Source organism: Charadrius vociferus, unplaced genomic scaffold, assembly GCF_000708025.1.
Source record: "Charadrius vociferus isolate BGI_N301 unplaced genomic scaffold, ASM70802v2 scaffold273, whole genome shotgun sequence".
Classification (NCBI taxonomy): domain Eukaryota; kingdom Metazoa; phylum Chordata; class Aves; order Charadriiformes; family Charadriidae; genus Charadrius; species Charadrius vociferus.
Genome location: NW_009647750.1, coordinates 989,927 through 999,478, shown reverse-complemented (window position 1 = coordinate 999,478; position 9,552 = coordinate 989,927).

Here is a 9,552-nt window from a genome sequence, read left to right as displayed (position 1 = left end):
TCCAACCCCCCTGCCATAGACAGGGACACCTCCCACTAGACCAGGTTGCCCAAAGCCCCATCCAACCTGGCCTTGAACACCTCCAGGGATGGGGCCTCCACAGCTTCTCTGGGCAACCTGCTCCAGTGCCTTACCACCCTCATAGTGAAAAATTTCTTCCTGATATCTAATCTAAATCTACCCTCTTCCATGCTGAAGCCATTCCCCCTTGTCCTATCACCACACGCCCTTGTAAAAAGTCCTTCCCCAGCTCTCCTGTGGGCCCCCTTTAGAAACTCAAAGGCCGCAATAAGTTCTCCCCAGAGCCTTCTCTTCTCCAGGCTGAACAGCCCCAACTCTCTCAGCCTGTCCTCATAGGAGAGGTGCTCCAGCCCTCTGATCATCTTTGAGGCCCTCCTCTGGACCCACTGTGACAGGTCCAAGCCTTTCCTATGTTGGGGGCTCCAGAGCTGGACGCAGTACTCCAGGTGGGGTCTCACCAGAGCAGAGCAGAGGGGCAGAATCACCTCCCTTGACCTGCTGGCCACATTTCTTCTGATGCAGCCCAGGATGCAGTTGGCTTTCTGGGCTGCAATCGCACATTGCTGGCTCATGTTGAACATTCATGTTGAGAACTGCACTTTTAGAAGACTCCAGTGTCTGAATTGGTGAAAATATTTACTTTATAGCCAGCTATGGTGTGTGGGTTTCAACATCTCAGTGTTTTCTGAGCTCACCAGGTGCAGGGATGAGGAGGAGCGAGACCTGAGCACTTGACCCAATCTAGCCAACAGGATTACTTGATACCATGAATGTCACATTCAATATAAATTAGGAAGTTTGCTGCAAAGTTCTTGCTGTCCCTTGATGGCTGCCATCCCGAGAACTTCTTGCCCTGGTGCTGGACCCCTGAGACCTTTCCTTCTTCCCAAAGCCGTAGCGCTCACAGTGTCCCACATTTGCTGTCCACTGCTGGGGGTGCACAGCTTTGTACTGGTAGAATTAGCTGAGTATAATCCCTGTATATTTTATATTGGTATTGGGATCAATATTGGTTCTTTAGTGTTATTAATGTTAATCATCTAGTCTTATTCTATTATATCTACTTATATTTCAACCCCTAGGTTTCCTCATTTTTTTTCCCCAATTCCCCTTCCCGGGTGGGGAAGTGTCATCAGGTGATAGAATGATTATCTAACTGACAATAAATTGATGTGGCTTTTCTCAAACCATAACAACGTGGGTTGAGGTTGGTTTCAGAACATTTATCAGAATTTTTGTCAGTCTCTCCAACCGTTTCAAAAACGTTTTCCCTCAGGTTTGGCATATTTAATTCCCCAGGGGCAGAGGGGGAAGGCTGCAGAATTGTCTCTGGTGCTTTGTTGCCCAGCGGTGGGCTGACCTTGGCCAGCTGCCCACCCAGCTGCTTGCTCACTGCCCCTCCTTGACTTCACGGCGGGAGAAGAGGTGGAGAAGCTCATGGGTCAAGATAAAGCTGGGGAGATCACCTTTCAATTACTGTCATGGGCAAAACAGACTTGACTTGGGGAAAATTAATTTAGTTTTTTGCCAATTAAAAATTAGGAGTGGATGGTGAGAAACAAGGACTGACTGAAAACAACACTTTGCTCACACCCTACTGCTTTCCCTGGATTAACTTCACTCCTCCATTCCCAACTCCTTTACCCCCCCACCCCTCAAGCAGTGCAGAGGAGTTGCAGTCAGTCCATAATGGTTCCTCTTTGCTGCTCCTTCCTCCTCTGACTTTGCTCCAGCATGAGTCCTTCCATGGGCTGCAGTCCTTCAAGAACTACTCTAGCATGGGCTCTCCATAGGCCATGGTTCTTTCAGGTCACATCCACCTGCTCCATCATGGGGTCCTCCATGGGCTGTAGTGTGGCCACCTGCTCCAGCATGGTCCCCTCTATGGGCTTCAGGGAAATCCCTGCTCTAACACTTGTAGCACCTCCATCCCTTTTTTCTTCTCTCACCTTGGTGCTCGTGTTGCTGTTTCTCTTTCCCCACTGCTCTCTCTTGCACTGCTATGCAGTATTTTTACCCTTTCTTAAATATTTGTCCTGATTTGAGGTAAAACAGAACCAATCTTCTGTTCAGTAATTTTACTTTGCAGCTAAGCCTCTTCTAACTACTGAAATTAACAGCTTATTGTGCAGAAACTGTTCACTCCCAGAGTGGTAAGACCTATGTTTATAGTTGATGCCGACAAATGGTACGCAGAGAGGCTCTTGCTTTGACTTATTGCTGTAACACCCAAGGGCAGCTAATTTTGTTATTTGCCCCGTTGGAGGGTCAGAAGCGGAAAACCGCAGCAGGGTCGCACCTGCAAGGAGGAGCAGACAGGACAGGTGACCCCAAACTGACCAAAAGGGTATTCCATCCCATTGGTCTCATGCTCAGTATAAAAGCGGAAGGATCAAAGGGTCAGCCCTCTTCCTTCAATGGTTGGTGTCCAAGTAGGACTCCGTCTGTTTATCTGCCTTCGGTCCCAATCCATGCATTCCTGAACCCAGATCTGGAATCCAGTTCCTATCCATTGCCGAGTCCAGCCTGGGACTTTCCCAGTGCCTGCCGGTGACATGGTCATCATCCTGGGAGCTTGATATATTTCGTTATTTTCTTTTTATTATTTTATAATTAGTATGTAATTAAAGTAGTTTGGTTCCTTCTAAACTCATAAGTCTCTCTCTCCCCCTCCTCTCGTTGAAGAGAGAGGTGGGGGACAGCATCTGTCATTCACCTCAGTGGCCAGTCCAGCCCAAACCATGCCAAAATGTTTTCCCAGAGGTGCCACCAGTGTTGCTAAGGGCTCAGCTGTGCCCTGTGGTGGATCCGTTGGAGATGTCTGGAAGTGGCTGTGTCCAGCACGGGGCAGCTTCTGACCTCTTCTCACAGAGGCCACCGCTGCAGCCCCCTGCTACCAAAAGCTGGCCACCTACACCCAATACATACCCAGTTATAAAACTTCAAAGATGTTTTATGTAAACTAAAGGATATCATTCCTACTGTAGGAGCAGCAGAAGAAGGAAAGGAGAAGTCCTGGAAAAGTATCCAAGAAGTGCTCTGCGGGTTGAGCAGGCTGAAAGGGTCTCCAGGCTCAGAGCTCCGGGCACAGCAGAAAGGAGGAAGCAAGAACAATTGGCCAGAAACAGTCGCTAAGGAAGGGGGTGACTGACACCCGTTTTGGCATCAGCTGTACTGCGAAACCTTGCACCTGGGCATGTGTGAAACCTGCTCTGAGCTTTTGATGCTACAGCCCAAGTCAGCAGCTCAGCCAGTGCTACCAAGGACAACACAGGGTACGGTTTTACATCTCAGCTACAACGCAGATTTACCCTCTGAGCCACTCATCTGGGTATCTTGAGCACTGGCTGCCTGAATCCTGGTCTTTCACTGAGTCCTCTGCACACCAGCTCTTTCCACAGCGTGTCCAGCTAGGCCAGTTGGAGACAGTTTGCAGCTGCAGGGAGTTTGATACACCCTCACGTCTTTTAGCTCACTCTCTTGAAGCCTGACAGTCCTCCCAGACCACCGTGTAATTTATACAGATTAGCAAAGTTCTGCAGTCTTTTGGCAACCAGGCTCCTCTTTCTGTTCATCCATTAAAAACATACATAATCATTTTTGATAGAAAGAATAAAAATAACATTTTATACATTTTTGTTAAAAGCTAAAATACCATTTAATTAATCTACGTGAAACCTAAGACTACACTATCAGAACATTGTTACCTCACATTAATGGATTATCTGTCATAACAGAGGACTTCGTTGTCCATGTGTGCAAAGAGACTTCTTCCCTTACTGAGGTGCAGCCAGCTCTGCAATACAAATACCTCATCACCGACGTCGGTAATGCTTCACAAAAGTATTTAAATGCAAGAGAAGAAAGTAACTTATACATTTCTAATGAGGACATGCAAGGCAAATGCAAGTTTCTGAGTTGGGATTTTTCCCACGCTGCCGTGACCAACATACTTGTCTTGTAAAATTAATAAAATAATAAACAAGTATTGTTTAATAAAATAAAAATACAGGATTTTTATATGGCTACAGCTGATCAGGACAGGCCATAGGTTTTACCTCTCTGTCACAATACAACCTCTCAAGCTCCAGGGTGTTTCCTGATGCCAAAGCACCAGAATATTTATTCCAGACCAAATTAATATGACGTGGTTTATGAGCTCATGACTTCTTAAGAAATTGCAAGTGCCTAGTTCAGTTCTTCATTCTCTATTCGTATGCCAGCCAGACCCAACCCTCTTGGCTTCTGAGATTTGATACAATCATAGCCCGAAGTGTAGTAATACAAGATTGCAATAATATCATAGTGACTACCAACCATTATTACACTTACTTTAATTTCAACAAACTGCTGTAATTAGTGATTTTGCCGGTGGGGATGTTGCAAAATATATCTAATTACAGTCAAATACAGAGCTTTGTGATCCCCAGTCAGTAGTTTCTAGGTAACTGGAAAATAAAACATTTTCATGGTAAAGGTTATATTCTAAAGGATTTGGTGAAAGAGACTTGCCCATACCTTCTGGGCACATGCAGCCTGCAAGGAGCCTTTCAGACCTCCACTGTCCTTCCCAGGAGAGCAGTGATTCAGCTTCAGTGGGAGAGAAGTCCCTCTCAGGCAGCTAGGCAAAGCGTGTGCATAGGCTGTGTCTCTGTATGGGCTGGCTTTTATCCCCGCACAGCTTTGCAGGGCCGGCTTACCTGCAGGTGAGAAGACTCTAGTAACTCCCTTTCCTCCTTCTCTTGTTTGATGCTCTTGTGCGTCACCCCAAAAGCACAGGGAAGCAGCTGTTCCCGGTAAACATTGGGACCTGGAAGTCTTCCTGAGTCTTGAATAGGCAGCGTTAAGGATCTCACTGTGTGCACATGTGCGCATCTCCTGACATCGGGCAGAATCAGGTTCACCCTCTCTGTGCTGTTGGAAGCTTGCCAAAACGCACAAACTCAAACTTTTCCAATCTTCTTAATGAGATTCATTGTATTCTGTGTGTGTGTCTCTCAAAGGTCTTGAAATCATATCTCTGTGACTAAATCTGAAGGGTGTCTTGTTTAAAGCGGGTTTTTAATCCTGTTGGTTATAGAGAAGACCTTGAAAATATCACCGCTAAGACATGAAAATCAAGAGTACAAAACAAAAGAACTTAAATACTACTACATTCTAAAAGCTCATTTCATGTTTTCTATCAGGAAATGTTATAGATCCTGTATTTGAGATCCTGGCAACTTATCTAGAATTGGCATAAAGCTTAGAAAAGGATTCCTAGTTAAGATTAGATTCACCTATAGTCGTATGAAATTGTGAATTACAGATGAGACAAATTACACCTGACAGTGGCAATTCCTTACATAGTATTCAGCAGAAAGGAAGGCAGGGATACTTGACTGCTGGGTTTACTCTCTGAGGCTGTGTTCTGATACACGCTGAAGACAGAACTGTTACAGAAAGCATCCCTTGCCCTCAGCTGCTTATTTAAATCCCCAACCACCTCAGCAGTGGGACAGCACAAATGTTCGTACAGACGTGTAAGTAAACTGTGCTGAGGAACTGATGAATGTGAAAAACAGCCATTTCAATTAGACATCTGTGCATTTGAGTCTCATACAGACACTCTTTTTTTGCAGAAGCAGATGACAAACATACTGAATAGTATTTTCACACAGCAGTCGTCGCGTACTGTGAGATCACATTGGCCTTTTTTTGGTCTTTCTAGAAAATTCTGTACTGCTGGAGACTCTGGCCAGACTGAACATCAACAGAAGCTAGTCTGGAACTTGAGACCAGGCGGAACAAATAATATGTCTAATTTTGTGGTAAAATGTACTAGGATCTATTTTGCATTGCTATTGGTGACTTTGGACTAACATCCTCCCATTTTTCAAGCAATATATGGCTTTCCAGCATCTCCTTGCACATGGAACTTAGCCCTGGTAACCAGTAACTTCGGTGAAGCACACTACTGCTGGTCAACAAGGGGATGGATTTTTTTTGTAACTGTTCCCAGCATAGAGTTTCTTAGCTGTGATATACAGCTTTAATGTTGGGGTTATTTAAGTGGGAACAATGGACAGATGTGCCTATGTCCCAGGTTACTGTGAATTTACATGCTGTGACAAAGAAAAGCAAAGCTGAATAGTTCACGTTTGCTAACTTGCTTGTTCAGAAATGCCCTTCCACATGTTCCCAATGTAAATTACCTTCCCTGCAAGAAATTACATCATGTCCACACATCATCTTCTGTTGCTGATGTTTGGGACAAAGATGAGCAGAGTTCTATGCAGTACATGGGATGCAGACAGAGAGCAAACTATTTAAAATGGCTCTTAAAAGGCACTACACAGAACTACAAGTCATTCTGGGAATTTTTTACTGAAGATCTTGTCCTGGTTTGAGCGACACAGGACTAATTTCTCTTTTAATACTTGGGAAGGCTGCCCTTTTAGAAGACTCTAGTGTCTGAATTGGTGAAAATATTTACTTTATAGCCAGCTATGGTGCATGGGTTTCAAGGTCTCAGTGTTTTCAAGTTTGCCAGGTGCAGGGAGTGGGAGCAGTGGGACCTGAGAACTTGACCCAAGCTGGCCAACAGGATTATTTGATGCCATCAATGTCACAATCAATATAAATTAGGAAGTTTGCTGCAAAGTTCTCGCTCTCCCTTGATGGCTGCCATCCTGAGAACTTCTTGCCCTGGTGCCGGACCCCTGAGACCTTCCCTTCCTCCCAGAGCTGTAGTGCTCACAGCCCACGTTTGCTGTCCACTTCTGGAGGTGCACTATTGGCTTCGTACTGATAGAATTGGCTGAGTATAATCCTTGTATATTTTATATTGGTATTAGGATCAATATTTGTTCTTTAGTGCTATTAATGTTAATTATCTAATCTTAGTCTATTAAATCTGTTTGTACTTCCGCTCCTGGGTTTCCTTATTTTTCCAGATTCCTTTTCCCGGGTGGGGAGGGGTCATCGGATGATAGACTGATTGTCTGAATGACAATAAATTGTTATGGGTCTCTCAAACCATAACAGATCTGAATAGTCAATAATTTTAAAAAGGCATCAATTAAATATTATTGGCCAAATGAATGAAAAAATCATTAGAAAGCAGACCATAATATATTTTATCCTGTATAGTTGAAGCATTTATCCTAATATTAGCATAATGGACAGCATAGTGTATGATACAAAACCCACATTTATTCTGAACTTTGCCGCAAGCCATCTCTGTGGCAGAAATTCTGTAGCTGAGAGGGTCACAATCTGCTTAAGGGCTGCTAATGTAGTGACTGCACTTACTCAAACAGAGCACAATTAAGTTTTCAGCTCTAAAGCATATTCTTGTTTAGCAATTACAGGTTCATAGATCTTATGCAAGAGTTTAGATCCCAGATCCTTTTTTGTGATATGAAGAGAATTGCCATAACCAGGGTGTTGCCCAACATTTGCTTTGCCAGAAAAGCTTGTGTTCCACCTGAGCCTCCAGCTGAGGCAGACAGACTCTTCAGTTTAATGTTAAATGAAAATGCGATGTAACGACAATAAAGTTTATGGAGTGTATCTTCCTTGGTTTATGTTTAATAGGGCAGCAATTCAAATAACAAGTTACAGTGCTGATTCATCAAGGCATGTATGCATTTGCTAAAACCTACAGATTTCTGTGGGATTTAAGCAAGAGCAAAGAGTTAGGCAAATAGTTAAAATTTAGACGAGCTTTAACGGGTTGCTGCAACATAGCCCAACAGCCCTCACTTTCTTCCCGAAGCTTACAGGACTTTTTTTTCTTCTGAAGAGGCACTCTAGTTCCCTTTGTGTCCTAGTTAAAATTGACAAGATCATCTGCCAGCATCTTCCTCCAGTTATGTCTCTTTATCCAGGTCTCTAGCACCTAACATAGGGGTGCTCAGGGGAGCCCTGTTCCAAAAGTGGACATTTAGAAAGTTTCGCTCTGTCACAGTCCTAATGTGGAAAAGGAAGGCCAAGAATGCACTGAGTAAAGGTTGCTTGCTCTTATCACTTAATGCCTTGCCATAACTTTTTGACTGTAGAAGGATAAAGGTTCTGTTTGTTTGTTTGTTTTCTTGCTTAGTGTCTGACATAGTATCAACCCTCTTTCACTGTTGGGTTGAGCTGCTGCTGAGGCCTGGGGTGGACACTGCCCTCCTAATTCTGGTGCAGCAGACCATCAAAGACCAGTGATTGGAGGAAGCAAAATGTTAATTTGGTATTGCACAGTTCATCAGAATTTGTCTGTCTGAAGTCTTTTTTTACACTGTTGCACAGTCTGTTGATGCTCTTCCAATTTCAAGCTCTTAACTTTAATTTTGTGGGGTGGCTTTATCTATGGTGCCAACCTGCCATGCACATTGTCCTTGCGGGTGAGAACAGTGGCTGCCTGATGCTCCCAGGGAGACTGGCAAAAAGTGAGAAAAGTGGGATCTCCAACAAAAATATAGGAGACATCACTTGTCAGGACCTTGGTGGAATCCTAGCAAAACATACTCAAGGGCTGCAGCAGTGCTGGACTCTGCCTACATTAACTTTAAGGAATTACACAGATATCTGTAACCCTGAACAATCGCCACACAGGTCAAGATTTTTATCAAACTTCATCAGCATGGTAATGAGCCAGTGAATGAGATCTAAACTACACATTTAAATATTCAGTGTTAACTGTAAAAAAAAGTCCTGCTGTTAAAGTAAACAAATACAGGATTCCCTTTGTTTTGCCTTTTCTTCCCTTTCTGTCTTTCAGCAGAACGTGCAATAAACATTCTAGACACTGTTTTTGGAAATACTGCTACGTCACTGTAAGACTCTGAGGAATAAATTAGTTAACCTGTTGATAATACAAAATAGCAAGGGATTCTGCAGAGACAGCAGATGGGAAGAAACTATTGAAGTAATTATTATTTGGAAGAGTTTAAATTCTAAAGCTTGCTTTCACGTTAGGAAGACTTGTTGCACTAAGACTGGTTTTCAAAGAATGTAATTTGCATTGAAGGAACAAAAATGTTCAGTACAGAAATCAATAAATTAAAATGGTCAGACAGAGGGGAACAGGGGTGGAATGAAAGATAAGTTCTCTTGCAAAATAGACCCAGTCACTGGAGAGAGGTATGAATAAGACAAATCTGACAGGTGGAAAGACCTTCCTCTCAGTCCAGATAAACAGAAATATAGATTTTAATACTGTGAGGTGAAATCCCAAAGGAATGCTGTGACCATATACAGGGGTAAGTACACCCCATGTAACTTACATATAGCTTAGGCAAATTGATCTTGACTTAAAGGTCAAAAGAAGGGAAGCACAGTCATGTCATGAGAACCTGGTGCAGAGCTGGCCAATGTGGGAAATGTCTTTGAGTTAAGGCAAATGAAGTCTCTATTCTTATTCAGCCTTGTGCGGTTCTGATGAATTTCAGTCCATCTCTTTCCAGGAGCTCAGGGGTTATTCAAACTGCAGTAACCTCTCTAAAATTTTTTCAGTGAGAGAAGCATCAGGACAAGACCAAATAAAAAAAAAGAAGAACCAGA